General features: G+C 42.9%; 1 protein-coding gene across 11 annotated transcripts in view; it reads left to right on the top strand.

Annotated features, from left to right (window-relative positions):
- The window catches only part of DIP2B (disco interacting protein 2 homolog B), a 234,650-nt gene that overhangs the window by 9,038 nt on the left and 206,594 nt on the right, over positions 1-19,018 (top strand). The window lies entirely within an intron of this gene.

Below are 19,018 nucleotides of genomic sequence, written 5' to 3' on the forward strand. Positions count from 1 at the left end.
TCCTCTCTGCTCCACATCCCATTGATTTCCCGCCCCCAGACAGCTATAACTTAGTATGTCCAAAACCATACTCCTTGTTTCAGCCTGTTCCAGAAATACTCCCTGCTTCAGAATGTCCACCTCTAAGAGGGTCACTCAGTCCTGTTGTTTCCGACTTCCTCCTTTCCATTCACGTTGTTTCAGTCTTTGTTCAGGTTCTTACTGTCTTTTGCTAAGACTACTGCAGTAGTCTAACTTGTCCACCTGCCTTCAGTCTCTTCTCCCTCCAGTTCATCCTTCTGTAGTCTCTGATGGAATGATCATTCTAAAACACTGATCTAATTGAGTCCTTTTCCCCATTTAAAATTTTTCGTTGGCTTTTCTTATCCACAGGGTAAAATCCAAACGTCCTTTGTATATCAAGCCCTGCCTGCCTTTTTAGCCCCACTTCCTGTGCCTTCCAGGTTTTTGCTCTCCTCCTTAGCTGTGCTGAATGACTTGTACTCTGCTGAATACACAGTGCTTTTTCACTTCCACACCTTTGTACACACTGCGTTTCTCTGAGAAATGCCCACTCTGCATTGTTCTTCCTTCCCCTTTTTCTGCCTGGTTAACTTCTGTTCCACTCAATTTCCTGTAAGAAGCCACCCTTTCCTAAGCTCTCTGAAGAAGTGAAGATCTCTGTATAAGTAGCCATCAATTTTTGAGTTCTTTATTATGTAACAAGCCCTGTGCTTAGCACTTTATATACCCTGCCTGGCCGGTAAGTAGGTGCTGAATAAATAGCTCCTATTATCTTGATGAGGAGGGTACTGAGCTGGCAGAAAGCACCTGGGCCTTCAGTGGAAGGCAGGGTGTGCCTGTCCCGCCTGTTGTTACCCATGACCTGATCTTTCCCTTTCTCCCTGCCAGAAACAGAAATGTCTGAAAGAAATGGCAAAGGGGAGAGAACACTCAGCTTGAGTCATTTAGAACTGGGTTCCTGTCCTGTTTCTCTGCTTGCTCTGTGACCTTGGATAGGTCTTCCAATGTGCTTCTAATCCTCACAGCTCCTAAAGATAGGTGTGTCGTTTCCATTCTGTAGAGACTTGTTAAGGAACGTGAAGCCTGAAAGTACAGTGTGCTGGGGTTGGGACCCAAGTCGGCTTGGCTCCAAGCCGCATGGTGTTTCCATGCTGCCATCTGTCTCCGTCTCCCTAAATCACATCTCAAGCAATTGCAGCAATTTTTTTTTTCCCATCTTAACTGTTGGCACGTTTCTTAGGATACAGCTTCTGCCTTTGGAGTTGTGGAGGTAGGGCTTCCTGGAGAGAATAGAATGGGAATGTTCCATCTTGTTTCTCCTAAGAGAAGTAGATAGGAGTAGGGCTGAGGTTATTTCTGGCCTCGCATTGCCAGAACCCCAGGCTTAGACTCTGAAATGTATTTGAATGCTTTCCTTTGTGTCAGCCTAACTTCCGGCAAGTTGTGACTTCTTTATTTCTTAGAAGAACAAAAAACAATATTGGGTAAAATCCTATAAAACTGTGTATCTCTGAAGTACAGGATAATTTTATGTACTTTCTTTTTTTTTTTTTTGGTCTTTTTGTCTTTTTAGGGCCGCACCCGTGGCATATGGAGGTTCCCAGGCTAGGGGTTGAATGGGAGCTGCAGCTGCTGGCCTGCGCCACAGCCACAGCAACTCGGGTTCCAAGCTGCATCTGCAACCCATACCACAGTTCACGGCAAAGCTGGATCCTTAACACACTGAGCGAGGCCAGTGATCAAACCCGTGTCCTCATGGATGCTAGTTGGGTTCACTAACCTCTGAGTCACGATGGGAACTCCTGTACGTATATTTTGATGTGAAATTAATTTTTCTTCCTTGAATTGAGGTGGGGATGATGAGAAACTGAAAAGGGGGAATCCAGAAGGAAATATGCTGCACAGCACAGCCCTAAATGAAAATCCACAGGTCTGGTGTCTTTGAAAGGTGGTCGGTGTGTTCTGGACTGCAGATAGAGTGTTAATAGTTATATTCTGGTTCAGAAAAAGGTTTTAATGTTTCTTTTTTTCCTTAGGCTATTTAATGTTCATTATAAAAACTAATGTTTAATGTAGATATTTCTGTAAATGACATGTACTTTAATTGATTTTTCTTGGAGTTATGTCTTTTTTTGTGAAGGATTAGTGCTCTGTTATTCCTTTCTTTTCAGAGGACTTTCGCTTTTAGTGATTAAAGTAGCTGTAGGATTTTTTTCTTTTTAAGGACCTTAGATTATGATGTCTCAATTTATTCATAGATTGGAACTTGTGGCTTTTAACTCAGGTCAGGTATGAAATGCATCACAGGGCTGGCCAGTCTTGTCACTGAATCTCCTTTATAAAAAACAAACCCAGCAGGAATCGTTAGAAGTTTCTGATAATTTCTTTTTTTTTTTTTTTTTTTGGCTTTTTGATATTTCTTGGGCCGCTCCCTCGGCATATGGAGGTTCCCAGGCTAGGGGTCCAATCGGAGCTATAGCCACTGGCCGACGCCAGAGCCACAGCAACTCGGGATCCAAGCCGCGTCTGCAACCTACACCACAGCTCAGGGCAACGCCGGATCGTTAACCCACTGAGCAAGGGCAGGGACCGAACCCGCAACCTTATGGTTCCTAGTCAGATTCGTTAACCACTGCTCTAAGACGGGAACTCCCCTGATAATTTCTTGTTTAAGAAATCTGTGACAGAAGCAAGAAGGCTGTTTTCAGTTTTTTTTTTTCTTTTTTCTTTTTTTTTTAATTGAGGTGTACTTGACATACAGCATTTCGTTAGTTTCAGGTATACAACATAATCACTTGATATTTCTGTACATTGGGAAATTATCACCTCAATAAATTTCATTAACATTCATCACCATACATAGTTACAGTTTTTTTTTTTTTTTTCTTAAAATTGTAAAGAGTTGTCATTCTTAGTTTATTGGATTTCCTTTCTTATTTGGAGAATCAATCTTTCTTTCTTTAGTCACGTCTTTTTACGGCTACATCTCAGCGTATGGAAGTGCCCAGGCTAGGGGTTGAATCAGAGCTGCCGGCCTACACCACAGCCACAGCAACACAAGCTGAGTTTGCAACCTACACTACAGCTCACAGCAATGCTGGATCTCCAACCGACTGAGTGAAGCCAGGGATCGAATCCGCATCCTCATGGATACTAGTTGGATTCGTTTCCGTTGTGACATTGCCATGACGGGAACTCCCAAACTTTCATTTTTGAATTGAACATGTTAGCAAAAGCATTGATATGAGTTTTCTTCCCATGGTTCTTTGCTTACTTTTTTCTTCAAGGAGACAAAGGGAAGTCCTGGAAGATGCATTTCCTGTTTTAAAAAAGACAGCTTCCTCATTTGTCGGTTCTCTGAGCTCTAGTCTCTAATGTAACTCCTATATTATAGCTATTTTTCCAATGATCTTAAGGTTATAAAATGATCATTTGCATAAGTATCCTCATCTCTTTGTAAGCTGCTTGATTTTTTTTTTTTTTTTTTTTTTAGTATTTTTTTAAGCTGCTTGAGGCTGGCATGCAGCATCCTTCAGCATAAGTGCTTTTCCGTACTTATTTGACAAGTGAATGAATCTGAACTCCACCATCAACTGCCCTGTCTATATTCTTCCGTACTAGTAAGCTGACAGACTCTTCTTCACAGACTGGTTTCCTCACCCTTTTCCCTGACTTGCTCATTCCCATCTCTGTGCCTTTGCAGTGATTATTTTCTTTTCTCCTACTAAAATTTACCCCTGTTTCGTGCCCTGGTTGATGTCCTTTTTGTCATGAAACCAGCTGACTACTTTAGTCCTTATTAATCTCTTCTATTTTTAGGCTATTGTATTCAGTAACCATTAACACTTAACTGATTGGCTATTTCTTTGTTTCATTTATGTTATTTTGCCTCCTTGTTAGACTTTAGATTTTCTGGGTATAGGGACAAGGTTTCAACCTTTTGGAACATGTAAGATGCTCAGTATATCAATATATCAATAAAGATGTATTGAGCACATTTATTAACGAGATCTGTTGAGAGGGTGAGAGATGCATAGAAGGCAGATTTCTGCTTTCAAGGAGCTTTCAATCCAGTAATTTCTAACAAATAGCTATTTGGGTTTTAAATTTAATTTTAAAATATTAATTTTTAAGTAATTGTCTCTTGAGCACTTAAAGACATTTTCCCCTCCTATTTGAGTGATAAGATAGCCTTTAAACATCCCTCTATGAAATGATTCTGGGAAAATGGCAGCTTGAGCACATCTCTTCTGTCCTCTCTTTTTTTAAACTCAGTTCAAGTAAAATAACAGTTTCAAAGCTTAGAACAAAAATACCAAGAGTTGGAATGGAAACTCATGAAAGTTGGGCTTGCAGGATAGATCCAGGAAACCAAAAATGCAAATAATAATAATTTTAGAAGGAGAAATAAGTAATAGAAAAAATTTCCCTGAGTCGAACAAAAATTGCAGATTGAATGAGTTCACTGGGTTCCAGACAAAATTGATGAGAAAAGTCACAAAGCTAGGCATGTTCTGATAAAATTCCTGAATTCAGTGATAAAGGAAAAAAAATCCCACAAGCTCCTTGATAGAAAGATAAAGATGTAAAGAGGATTTCCCATTGTGGCTCAGTGGTGACAAACCTGACTAGTGTCCCTGAGGACATGAATTCTATCCCTGGCCTCACTCAGTGGGTTAAGGATCCGGCGTTTCCGCGAGCTGTGGTGTAGGTCGCAGACAGGGGTCGGATCTTGTGGTGCTGTGGTGGCTGTAGTGTAGGCTGGCAGCTATGCTCTGATTCGACCCCTAGTGTGGTAACTTCCATATGCCGTGGGTGTGGCCCTAAAAAGACAGGGAAAAAAAAAAAAGATGCAAAAGAAAAGGAAAAGTTAGATTCAAAAGAGGATAAAGATACAAAAGAAAAAGTTAAAACTATAATGACAAAACAGACTCTTCTCATTTGCAACACTATAGTGATGGTGTAAGAAGCAGACTAGAGAAAAATGACTGCACTCCAAGGATCTTATATGCAATTTGGGTATTATTCACCTTTAAGGGAAAAGAAAGCTCTATGTGGGTGTGCAAGGATTCAGATTATATCACCCATAGACTCCAATTTGAGCAAAATACTCTAATCAAACATTCCTCCCACGGCGGGAGGAGGAGACAGAACAGTGCTGGACAATGCATTTTGAAATATATGTATTCTATACCATTCATTATATTACGTATGGTATGTGGCATATTGAAAGTGACAAGGAAGTGTAATATAAATGCTAAGTAAGGGTCCTTGAAATAGAAGAGACATATTGCAAGAGGAAACCTTGTCGTCTGAGTGAAATACTCTAAGTGATTCCAGCAAAACTCGGACCTCATGACATGGGGTGGTGTGGGGGTGAGTGGGAACTAAAAGGTTCTTGGGTGTCATTGGGATGTTGGCCGGGGAAGCATGGGATGAACTGCCTTGGTGAGGAGAAAAATACTTCATATAAAAAAATAGTGTTAAAAGATTGTAAAATACTTAATGATAAGTATCACAAGGAAGGCACAGGATCTGTATGAAGAAAATTGTAAACTATTAAGGATGATCGAGAAAAAAATGGAAATACAAACCATGTTCCTGAATGGGAAGACTAAATATATATAAATTTAATGGAAATTAATTACAACTCCAAGGGGGAATTCTTTTAGGGGTGGGTGGGGAATTAGGTTAAATGATGTGTGTTCATATGGAAGAATAAATTTTTTAGACTAGCCAAGAAAACTTAGACAGAGAATAGTGAGGTGGTCCTTGCTTTACAGTGTAGTAAAACAGATTCTAAAATTATCATACTCAGAGCACTGTGGTATTAGCATTTGAATGAGGATGAACAACAAAGTGCCCAAATCCTTTTATATGTAAGAAAAATAATTACGAAAACATGAAAGCTTATAGCTTTTACAAGCTGAGACCAGCTATCTTTCCAGTTGTCTCAAATTAGAAAAGATCTTAAAGAAGGTGGCCAGGCCTCTGTAGGACACCAGAAATGCTGATATTGTGTTTATCCTTGATACTCTGTTTATCCTGCCAAGAGGAGCACAGTGGAACCAGGAAGAAGAGCCTGATCCTCATGCGGTGCCTTTCCAGTGCCTCTGCAGGCAAAGCTTAACATCACAGCATCTGGCAAAGGAAAAAATATTTAAAGGGTCCATCTTCATTTGCACAGAGCAGACAATGAAGGGAAAATCTGGAGCTGAGAAGCAATACATTGATTGAGTTATTGATTGATTCCTCTTTTCTTCAATCCAGCTATCCATATCTCGTCCATCAGTAAGTCTTTTTGGTGCTACCTTGAGAACTACCCTTGCATCTGCCTCTCTCTCTCTCTCTCTCTCTCTCTCTCTCTCTCTCTCTCTCTCTCTCTCTCTCATTGCCTTGCCTCTGTTCCTTCATCTCTAGCTTCCTCAGCTCCTTACCTAGTGTCCCTGCTTCCTTCTCTCTAACCTGTTTTCCACATGCCCCCCCCCCAGTCAGCTCTTTAAACTACAAATTCGGTCATGTGGCTTCCCTGCCTTGTAACCCTTCAAAGCATTCTGTCTTCTAAACACAATTCCAGCTCCTGTTCCGTGATCTGCAGGGCCCGCACAGTCCAGGTCCCTGTCCACTGTGCTTCCGCTGCACTGGCTGACTTCCTCTCCTTCGTCCTTTCCTCCCTCTCACCTTTCTTTTTTCCATCTCTTCCACCTTCCCTTCTTTCCTCCCCTGCCTCCCTCCCTTTCTCTTTTGCTTTTCCTTTAATTTATTTGGCTGCTATTAATGAGTGCCTACTTTATGCCACATAGCTACAGGCAACACAGCAGTGGTTAAAATAACAAAAATCCCTGCCCTCCATGGGCTTACATTTTGTAGGAATAGAAAGAAGTTAGTAAGTAATTTAGGACTTCCCTTGTGGCTCACCTCATAGCTACTTGCTGTTGCTTCTACAGTGGCTGTAGCTCGATCCCTGGCTTGGGAGCTTCCATATGCTGCAGGTGTGGTCACTTGTTAAAAAAAAAAAAGAAAAAGAAAAAATTTATATTGCCTGTCAGATAGTAAAAATTTCAATGGAGAAAAATGGTGAAGAGAAATAGAGAATATTGGGACCGGTCAAGTGATAGAATTTAAAGTAGAGAGTTAGGGATGACTTCATCCTAAGATGACTCTTCAACAGAAACCTGAGGGCGGTGGAGGCTTTTTCCCTCCTTTGAACTCACCAGGCTTATTCCTGCCTCCTTGATCCTTGCTTTTCTCCAGCCTTGAATGCTCTGCCTCAAGAGCTATGTGTGGCTGGCAACTTTGCCTTCTTTTTTTTTTTTGCTTCTTAGGGCCACACCCATGGCATATGGAGGTTCCCAGGCAAGGGGTCCAATCAAAGCTGCAGCTGCTGGTGTACACCACAGCCACAACAATGCAGGATCCAAGCTGTGTCTGACCTACACTACAACTCATGGCAACACCAGATCCTTAACCCACTGAGCGAGGCTAGGGATTGAACCCGCAGCCTCATGGTTCCTAGTCGGATTCGTTTCCGCTGTGCCATGATGGGAACTCCTCTATCTTATCTTTTTACTTTCTTTTTTTCTGTTTAAAATTTTCTACTTGATAATGCCATTTGAAGTGATCTTGTTCATGTATTTATTTATTATCTGATTCTCCTCCAGTAAAATGCTCGTTCCGTAAGGCAAGACCTTTCCGTCTCGCTCCCAGCTGGATGCCCAGGGCCTAGAACAGAAGGCCCTCAGTACATACTTGTTCATGGACAGCTGGACTTTGTGGGGAGAAGATTCCAATGGGATTCCTTAGATGGTGACAGCTTTACAGAGTAAAGAGGCTCAGTCCTGGGGCTTCTGCTGGAAAGGGACAGGGACCCTTGTGGAAGGTGGCCAGGACTAGAACTCAGGGGCCCATTGATGTTTCCTGGCATTTGGTTAGTTTCTCATATTTGTTTGTTTTTCCTTTGTTTCCCTTCCTCTTGATCTGCATGCCCTGATTGTCCATGTGACTTTTATGGTTGGATGGTGTGTGACAACTTTCCATTTCATCAGCCTACCTACTACTTGGTTCATTCAGTTCAGCTGATATTTATTCTGCAGCAACTTATTGAAGAGTCAGTGCCAAGCCTGGTAGAGCGCTTGCATGAAAGCTAGAGATGGAGCCACGCCACTGAGGGCCTCTGCTCCCTGCGTGGGGGGATGTCCACGTCTTTCGGTGCTTTGTTCTTTGCCTGTGCACTCCTTCCCTTTTCCGCTACCTTGACCAGCTGTATTACCCACTGGATCTGATCCGAGGTATGAGCTCACTGGTGGGTTTTCCTGTAGACCAGATAGTGTAAGCAACCTTCGTTTTGGTTTCACTGGTCAGTCCTGGTTGGGAAAAACTAAATATTTCCCGTCTTTGGTTTTTCAGTGTCTTTTCTTGGCCACATTACATCTTTTGCAAGATATAAGCCATATGGTAAAAATTGAGTTTGTTGGACTAAGTTAGACCTTTGGTCAGTTCAATCTAGTTTATACAAGTGGTGTGATCAGCTAGACTTCTGAGGACATCATAGGCCACCCGTAATATGTCCAGCTGTGCATACACAACAGTTTTATCTTTGGTCCTACTGTTTTCTCTCAGGTGCCTCTTTGAGTACTCGTGTCCCAGATGTTGTTCAAACACTAAATTTATTATAATTTTATTTTTTATTTTATAATGACTTTTATTTTTTCCATTATAGCTGATTTGCAGTGTTCTGTCAATTTTCTACTGTACAGCAAGGTGACCCAGTTACACATATATGTATACATTCTTTTTTCTCATGTTATCATGCTCCATTGTAACTAGATAGAGTTCCCAGTGCTATACAGCAGGATCTCGTTGCTTATCAAATGTATTATAATTTTAAACATGCAATAAAAGTAATAAAAATCTCAAATATTCCATTTATTTATTACCCTGTCATCAACTTCAAGTTTATCTTTGGGGCTGAGAAATAGAATTTATGAAACATCTTAATATTAAGATTATCCTACTTCAACAAAGATTGAAAGAAATATGATTTAAATGATTATCATGTTGAAAACAAGACTAAAGTGATTCTTTTATCTGTTAATTAACCAGAGATCACCATTGGCAGAAGTAGTCAATTGTTCAGAAATCTGGATTTGATTTATCTTCTAATTTTTTCCATACAATTGTAGAAAAAAGAGTTTTTCATTGGGGGTGGGGATTCTTTCCTGTCTTTTCCTCCCTTGTCAGTTTTAGTTATCTGTTTCCTTATCTGTAAAATGTGGATAATAATACTATCGACTTCATAGGACTGATATGAGAACTAAATCAGTCGATACATAAAAATACAGTGATTATGGAATTCCTGCTGTGGTGCAAGGGATCGCCAGCGTCTTGGGAGCACTGGGGTTTGGGTTCAATCCCTTGCCTGGCACAGTGGGTTATGGATCCAGCATTGCTGCAGGTGCGGCTTAGGTTGAGATTGAGGCTTGGATCTGATCCCTGGTTTGGGAGCTCCATCTGCTTCAAGGCAGCCAAACAAACAAACAAACACAAAAAAATAACCCACAGTCATTAGAGCAGTGCCCTGCCAATGATAAGCACTGTAAGTCTTTATTATGCTGCCGTGCTGCTGTGTTATTTTATATTCCCCAAACTTATCCATGCAAAAATTGTGATTAGTGAATAGAGTATATGAGCGCAAATTTGGTTTTCAGCTTTATCTGAAGCAGGATGATAGTTAAAGCCATGAGACTAGGTGAGTTCACCCAGGAAAGGGGCTTAGAGTGAACAGAGAGAAGTTATTTCAGGCAGACCCCTAAGAGATGCTAACATGGGCAGAGGATAGGAAAGCCTGCAAAGATGGTCAGGAAGAAGTGACTGGAGGTTTAGCAAGACAGCCAGAGAAGGAAGGTCAGAAGAGTTTGGGGGTCAGAAAGACAAAAGAGGGGATGAGCACATGTTGCTGCACATTCAAGAGCGGTGAGGATTAAGATGGTTTCTGGATTTAGCCACTAGGTGTTTCAGGAATTTAGTGAGAGTAGTTTTAATGTGGTGGTGTGGGAGTCAGAAGCCAGATTACAGTGGGTTAAGGAGCTGATGGGAGAAAGTACATATATTTCAAAAACAAAACAATCCAAAAAGTTTGACTACGGTTAGGAGGGGCAGGACACGACAGTAGTTTTTTGTAGTTATTTGCAGAGATAAGATACTGCAGACAGTATCTTTATTGCATAATAAAGGCCATGAAGAAGGCATGTACAAATACTCAGGGGTCCCTGGCGAAGGGCATTAGTGCACATGTGGTGTTCTGGGGAGGATTCCTCGAAGGAGTACCACTCAGGCTCAGAGTCATCAGTTGAATCGGAGTTGGTGGCATGACAGACAAGGGAGGAGGATATTTTAGGTTTGGAGAAAGGCATGGGTTTATGAATCATTGGAGTATATGTTGGAGGAATTACAGTGTTTTAGTAGTCATCACTAGAGCATAAAGAGTAAGTTCAGTAGGTCCAGAAGCCTGGAAAGGTGGGCAGAGCTGAGAGGGTGGTGGGGTGGGCCTTAGAATCTTGAAGTTTAGCTTCTAGGTTCTTACTTCCCCGCTGGGGATGTGCTAGGGTTACTGAAAGCTATAGGATCAATGGGTACACTTCCTTGGGGTATCTATTTAACTGAAATTAAGGGGAAATTATCGCTGTATTAAAACATGATTATATTGTAATACAGGATTTAAAATCCAAGATAACATAGAACTTAAACATTTTGAATACATAAAACATTTTGCCCTAGTGGCTGGCTTCTTCGGCCTTTGCTTCTTTAGACCCTCCGTCCCCCACCCCCAATCACTTTCTTCAGGTAAAAGAGTTTAAAGAGCATCCGTCTAGGTCATGGGGAATCATTGAGGAATTATAGGCAGGAGGTGATGACATCTGTATTTAGTGGAGATCAGCCTAGAGGAGGTTTCAGACTCCTCTGTCACACAGCCAAGGGTCACCATTCACCTAGAATAGGATGTGAAATACCTTAAGTAGATAAGAACAGGGCAAGAGGGCGGGATAGGGCAGGGAGACTTATAAGGTGGCTGCTGAGACGAGCTAGTGGCCTCTGCAGTGGGCTTGGGGAAGAAGGAATGAAAAGTGGTATTTGGGAGTTCCCGTCGTGGCGCAGTGGTTAACGAATCCGACTAGGAACCATGAGGTTGCGGGTTCGGTCCCTGCCCTTGCTCAGTGGGTTAACGATCCGGCGTTGCCGTGAGCTGTGGTGTAGGTTGCAGACGCGGCTCGGATCCAGCGTTGCTGTGGCTCTGGCGTGGGCCGGTGGCTATAGCTCCGATTGGACCCCTAGCCTGGGAACCTCCATATGCCGCGGGAGCGGCCCAAGAAATAGCAACAACAACAACAACAACAAAGACAAAAAGACAAAAAAAAAAAAAAAAAAGGAAAAGTGGTATTTGAGGAGATAGAATCAGTGAGGCTAGTGTGGAGAAGAGGTGGGCGGGTGATGCGATGGAAGCACCTAAGTCTACGCTCAGGTTTCTGGCTTCGCATCAGGGCACCCTTCCTAGTACTGGGAATAGAGGAAGAACAGTCTGGAGTATGGGAGGGGATAAACTTGGTGGTCCTAAATTGGAGAGGTCTTTGTGCCATGCGGCTGGAGCCCCGTAGCGGGCAGGTGGCCGTGTGTGTGCCACCTTCCGGAAGGCCTGTCCTGATGATACACCTTCGGTATTCCTGAGTGGCCGTCACTGGCAGTGGGAGCCGCGAGCATGACTGAGGTGGTCTGAGGGGAGCACAGGGACTGAGAAGGAGCTAAACAGAGAGCCGGGAGGGAGCACTGCCATCTGGGGGTGAGGCTGAAGGAAAGGAACTTGAGGAGAAGGGGTCAGAGGTATGTGCGGAGGAACACAGACGGGAAGAAGAGCGACGTGATGGGGAATTTCAAGAAGCGCCGATTGCTACAGAGAGTTTTAAGAGTGGACTGGGAAATGCCATCACGATTTACGAGTGGAGGAGGTCCCTGCGGGTGACCTTGGCCAGAGCTGTTTCAGTGGTGGGGGCGGGGACTGCAAACCTGGCCCGAGAGGTTTGGGCATCCAAGGAGGAGGGGAAGCCGAAGTAGAGGCGGGCAGCGGGCACCGCCCTTGTGAGCCTGGCTGGGTGAGGCGGGGGAGAGAACAGTGGGAATCCCAGGGTGCTTAGAGCTTTACTGCCTCTTTCTCCCTCTTCCGCTGGAAAGAAAGTTGCACAAGGCAACTTTCTTTGTTTTATTCCCTGCTTTATCTCCAGGGTAGAAGAGAACTCCTGGCACCCAGTAGGTGCTCCATCCATATTTAATGGCTGAATGATGAGTTATGTGAAGAGACTTGAGCAAGTTCATTTGCGGGGTGGAAGGGTGAGAGGTCTTGGAGAGGAGGGCTGGAAGGTCTAGAGGAGAAAGGATGTCATGGAACAGTCTCCATGAGTCAGGAGACTGCGATTCCAAGCCCCTCTGGGAGTGATTATCGAGGATACTCCTTTTCTGCCGAAACTGAAGCAAAGGAAGACAGGATGGGAGCAGAGGCATGTATTTACCGGTGGTGGAGGAGGAAGTTGAGGGAGTTCTCCCCTCATGGCTTGATGTGTATTCCCTGAGCTAAAAATAAACTAAGAATGAGTATTGTGTGTATCCTTGGAAACCAGTTTTGAAGACATACAAAAAAGCCACCCCTATTTAAGCAGCTCTGCCTACAGAGAGTCATAGACAGGTAATTGTGGGCACACAAGGTTGTGGTCAATGGCATGAGAGGTAGATGAGGTAAGGATGCACCGTGGGGATGAGTAAGTAGGTGAGACAGGAGGTCTCTAGTCTCAAACGGGAATGCAGGGTGTGGCCAGGAGGAGGGATCCGTCCACGCACCCTGTGTGCGCCCGTTGCCTTCTGTCCTGGGAACCCTCTGCCGGCAGGAGACTGTCCTTGGATCCTGGGGAAGTGAGGGGAGAGCCAGTGCAGGAGGCTCACGTTCCTCTTTGAGATAAAAATGAACAGAAGCCTGAGCCTTGAGTGCAGTAGAGTCACTCATTGTTAGGCAGCTCCTCTGGTTCTAACCAGGCTGGTTTTCCAGTGATTTATTTCTGATTCATTTGACAGGAAACTGCTTTCCCAGCTTTTGACAAACCTGTTATCTGAAATGATTTGTCTGTTTAAAAGCAGAGGTGGTAGCGAGAAAGGATGTGACAGTGTCGCAGTGAGTCATAAAAAACGAGACATGACCGTGTTTGTTCAGCTCATCGGGCTTTATCTAAAGTTAATTTAAAGAATATCAAAATGTCCACTTTGTTTTAATTAGGAATTGTTTAGTAATAAGGTCTCACTTGTTCAGAATTCTCTGTTTTCAGTCTAATTGAGTTCAAGGCTACTCACTTCTCAGGAGCTTTCTGAAAGGGACAGTAGAGGAGTAAGGATGGGTCTTTTAGTCTTCTAGACTTCCGTTGAAATTAAATAACACAGCAAAGCTGATTTTTTTTCTTTTGCTGTTAACCTTACTGCCTTTATTGCAAATCAGTCTCTGACAGTAAAGCGGTACGAGGCAAGGCAGGATTGGACTTGAGTCCTGGTAACTTCTGTTTTTTGCATTTCTCATGTGTTAAAAGCATGTTCCCTATAAAATGAGGAGAGGCTCTTTTAGAAAGGGATCACATTCTAAGAGTAAAAGACAGGTGTCTTGTGTAAAAATCACCTTTCAATTTTTGGAGGTGGAGAGAAGTAACTTTTTTTCTTTTGACAAAAGGTGAAATCAGAGGTTGGCTAAGATAGGCTGATTAGAACTTGGTTATCATCTCAGTTGGCCTAGTACTTAGAATTCATTCTCTCTAAGCCATCCCACTTCTCATGGGGAACCTCTGTGCCTCCCCCTCACTCCCTCCAAGTCTAAGTTTTTTCGCCATTAGTTGAATAGTTAGAACTCCAGTTAGGACTTTATTTGTGTGGGGGGAGGGGAGATGACTTTATCAGCATTTGGGGAGAACCTAGGGCATAAGAGAGTCTTCAGGTCAATCTGGCATCAACAAACTGGGGACCTGTTTCCCATTTTTACAGAGAATTAAGTTAGAGCCAGATCCCTGTTTTCTTGGAATTTATGTTGTGTGCGTCTGTGTGTGTGTGTGTGTGTGTGTCTAAGAGACCATGGTCAAGACTTTTGAAAGAGACCTGACTTTTGGACCCTCTTTACAGATTTTCATTTCTTTTGCCTTTTATGGGAATCAGCTGGGAAAGCTTTCTGAGGTGCGGCCTGTCAGAGGCAGTGAGTGAGGTAACAGGGAAGAGATCACTGGGTTCAGGCCCCATTTCTGCTATTTACAAGCTTTGTGACCTCAGGCAAGTTATTTAACCTCTCCTAGCCTCTAGGAGATAAAGTAGCTCGGAGAGAGAACAGAGTTCTACCCAGCTCTTAATTCCTGAGGTGACCTATAAGTATGTTTTTGGAAAATGTATGAAAAGTAAATCTTATGTAATTAATTAATTAGTTGGTTAATTATGGCCTCGGTGTGCAGCAGCTTGATGTGGGATCTCAGTTCCCAGATCAGGGGTTGAACCCAGGCTGCAGCAGTGAAAGCACCAAGTCCTAACCACTAGAACACCAAGAAACTTCCAGGAAAATGTATTTTAAATTTGTTAGGACAGTTATATTTAAAGAAAACCCATGTATAGTGAGAATCATCAGTTGCCTAATTTATAATCGTTCAGTCAAAATGTATACATTGAATTTTCTTTCCAAAAAATTTTTTTTCTTTTTATTGCTGCACCTGAGGCATATGGAAGTTCTTGGGCTAGGAGTCGAATTGGAGCTGCATCTGTGACCTTCGCCACAATCACAGCAACAGCCTAATCCACTGAAAGAGTCCGAGGATCGAACCCACATCCTCATGGACACTGTGTCAGATTCTTAACCCACTGAGCCACAGCGGAAACCCTCATGTTGAAATTTCTTAAAGCGAGGTATGTGGAATATGTGCTGTTATTGTTTTAGCCTTGTGAGGGCTAGGGAACAGGACTTTTGTTCTGACTCTTATAATTTACAACTTGTTGAATTCCCTTCCTGATGTATCTCCTCATCCCCTTGCCTCCAGCCCCCAACCTCAGCATCCTGTGAGTTTATCTTTTGTAATGCTTATGTTCCCTTCCATTTCTGTTTATCCTTCCCAGAGGCTGGAAGCCATGTCTTATTCATCTTTTCTTTCCCTAACTGTAAAACATTGAGGGGAAGAAAAATAGTATGTGAGGAAATAGCTAACAGCAGAGTCACAGATTGCCCAGATTTTAATTCAGGGTAATGAGAAAATGTTGGTGTTATATATAGAAATACCTGAGGTGCTGGTTTGGGGGAGAGATGCTGAGTATAATTTTGGGTATGATGATGTCTGTGACATTGACAGGACGCTCAGGTAAACTGGTCAGTAGGCAGTTAGGAAGGGTGAATTACACCCTGAAGCGTGGTTGGAGGATCTGAGCATCATCTTCATGAGGTTCATCAGGGTGAATCAGCTCTTCGGAAGGGAAAGTGAAAAATGAAGCTCATGGGAATGCCTATATTTAGAGAAGCAGAGGAGAAAGACGAGTCATCCAGGCTGCCGGAGGTGACTGGAGGAGGTGGACTTGTGGTGCTTGGCTACACAGCTTTTATGGAGATAAATGCTTAATGGTACAGAAGCTACAGAGAGGTTAGGAGAATTAGATGAGGGAATACAGATGATTGGATTAGTCAGTTCCAGTCCTGTGGCTGAATCAGAGGCTACATTAAAAAGTGATGTGGGAGGAGTTCCTGCTATGGTGCACTGGATTAAGAACCTGACTGCAGCTGCTCAGATCGATGCAGAGGTGCAGTTTCAGTCCCCAGCCTGGTGCAGTGGCTTAAAGGATCCGGCATTGCCACAGCCTCTGGCCCAGGAACTTCCATATACTGTGGGTGCGGCCATAAAAGGAAAAAAAAAAAAAGTGATGAGGATGCAGAAATGATGAGTCTGTAGGTTTCTCATGTTGAAGCTGAGAAAAAGGAATGAAAGAACAAGGACAGGTTCAAAGGAGTACTTACTTATTTTATTTTCCTTTTAAATAATAGAGGACACTAGGAAGTCTTTATAGGCCCAGGGAGGCTAAGAGAGGAGGCTAAGAGAAGAAAAGATTAGGTTGGCTGGGGAGGTTTGGACACAGTTTAGATCCTGAGTTTGAGGGCAGGATGTCAGGGCTGAGATCTGATTGGAGAGGGAGGAGGGCCTTTCTCCCTCTGATGCAAGAAGGATTTGGTTGAAAAAAATGATTTAGGGAAAGGAAATTGGTGTGAGATTAAAGGGAGGTTTTTCTTTAGAAAGATGGAAGCTTGGGGTTTTGAGAAATGTGAAAAGAATTAGAGCAGCAGCTGCAGGGGAGTTTGAGAGGACTTAATGAAACAATGAAAGCAACGCCATTGCCCAAGAGGTCAGAGCGAGTATAGTCAGCATGAATTTGGAGGGGACACAGTTGTGATGCTTGTCAGGATGTCATTCAGGTCATCATTGTGAATGATACTCGCCTCAAGGACAGCAACAGGACCTGGGGGTTGAGAAGAAGCAAAAGAAGCCATTTGTAAAGATGGAATGTGCTCTGAGTCTTCAGGGCTTCAGTGCCCTGGCCTGGGCTTCTCAGATCAAATCCCTGAGTCAGTGTGTGGTGTATGTTTGTGAAGCCGTAAGAAAGATGGTCCTACCCTCCTACACTGTGGATGGGGATGTAAATTGGTATAGCTACTGTAGAGAACAGTATGGAGGGTCCTCAGAAAGAAACTAAAAATAAAACTACCATATGATCTAGCAATCCCATTTCTGGGCAGGAGAAAACCATGATTTGAAGAGATACTGCCCTCCAATGTTTCTTGCAGCACTATTTTTTTATAATAGCCAAGACATGGAAGCAACCTAAATGTCCATCAACAGACGGATGGATAAAGAAGATGTGGTTCATATATACACGGGAATATTACTCAGCCATAAGCAAGAATGAAATAATGGATGGAACTAGAGATTATCATGCTAAGTGAAGTAAGAGAAAGAAATATCATATGATATTGCTTATATGTGGAATCTAAAAAATATGGTACAAATGAACTTATTTATAAACAGAAACAGACTCACAGACTTTGAAAACAAATTTGTGGTTACCAAAGGGGAAAGTTGGAGGGAAGGGATAAATTAAGGGTTTGGGGTTAACATATGCAGACTATTGTATATAAAATAGGTAATCAACAAGGACCTACCGTATAGCACAGGAAACTACTCAATATTCTGTAACAACCTATATGGGAAAATAATCTGAAAAAGGATGGATATATGTATATGTGTAACTGAATCACTTTGCCGTACACCTGAAACTAATGCCGTACACCTGAAACTATACGCTATTTAAATAAGATGGTCTTATTTAAGGATTATTGAGGTGGAAACAAAGTATGAGAATTCTTTTAAGAATACTAGGCATTTTTTCCTATTGTTTAAAAGAAATGTCATGGGATGGGAGTTCCTGTCATGGCTCAGCGGAAATGAATCTGACTAGTGTCCATGGACGCAGGTTTGATCCCTGGCCTCGTTCAGTGGGTTAAGAATCCGGCATTGCCATGGCGTAGGCTGCAGATGCAGCTTGGATCTGGCCTTGCTGTGACTGAGGAGTAGGCCATCGGCTATAGCTCTGATTCAACCCCTAACCTGGGAACTTCCGTATGTCTCGGGTGTGGCCCTAAGTAAAGACAAAAAAAAAAAAAAAAAGTCATGGGAACATTGTTGAGAAACTCCATGAAATGGAAAAATAGCCTACTTTTCCTCACCCCCAGTCCTACTTCCCAATACAGTTTTGCAGTTCTGGTCGTTGATAGTGTAACTTTCAATATGTTAAGGCAACTTCAGAAAGCATCTCTTGATCTTTGCTGTGTAAAGTGAGATTTGTACCCATTTCCAGTACCCTTTTTCCTGCTGATTTTTTTTTTTTTTGTCTTTTCTAGGGCTGCACCCGCGGCATGTGGAGGTTCCCAGGCTGGGGGTCTAATTGAAACTGTAGCTGCCAGCCAGAGCCAGAGCCACAGCAACTCAGGATCCAAGCCACACCTATGACCTGTACCACAGCTCACGGCAACACTGGATCCTTAACCCACTGAGCAAGGGCAGGGATCGAACCCGCAACCTTATGGTTCCTAGTTGGATTCGTTTCCCATGCACCACGATGGGAACTCCTTGAGTTGCCACTTTTCTTATATTCTTCTTAAAAACTTGGAGTCGTAATTTTTTTTTTTTCCTGTCTTTTTGCTATTTCTTTGGGCCGCTTCTGCGGCATATGGAGGTTCCCAGGCTAGGGGTCTAATTGGAGCTGTAGCTGCCGGCCTACGCCCAGAGCCATAGCAACCTACACCACAGCTCACGGCAATGCCGGATCGTTAACCCACTGAGCAAGGGCAGGGACCGAACCCGCAACCTCATGGTTCCTAGTCGGATTCGTTAACCACTGCACCACGACGGGAACTCCGGTATTTACATTTTTATTATGGAATAGAACATACAAAAGAGTATATATTATGTATGTGCACAGTCTGAGGAAGAGCAGTCCGTTGTCTGTGATCTAGTTTATGAACTAAAACCTTACAATACTTCTTAAGGCCCTTGAGTCTGTCCTGGTAACTATCAGCTCACCCTCCAGTGTAACTATCATCCTGGATTTTGTTACTCATTCCCTATTTTTGCTTCACAGTTTGTATATATCCCAAACAAAATATGATTTAGTTTTGAAAGTTTCTAGACTTGAGGAGTGGAATCATGCTGTACTGTGTGTATTCTTCTGTGACTTGCCTTTTTTTTTTTTTTTTTTTTTTTTGGCTCAGCATTGTTTATGAGGTTTGATTTTGCTGATGCAGTTATTGTAGTTCTTTTTTTGTTTTCCTGCTGCTCTGGCATTCCATTGCGTGAATTCACCTCAGTTTATTAGTTCATTTACCAGTTGGCAGATGTTGTAGTTGTTTCTAGTTTTTTGCTATTAC

This window comes from Sus scrofa, chromosome 5 (assembly GCF_054392235.1).
Source record: "Sus scrofa isolate SSC_HxYL_T2T_F1_AM1 chromosome 5, Sscrofa_HxYL_maternal_Yorkshire_Landrace_v2.0, whole genome shotgun sequence".
NCBI lineage: Eukaryota > Metazoa > Chordata > Mammalia > Artiodactyla > Suidae > Sus > Sus scrofa.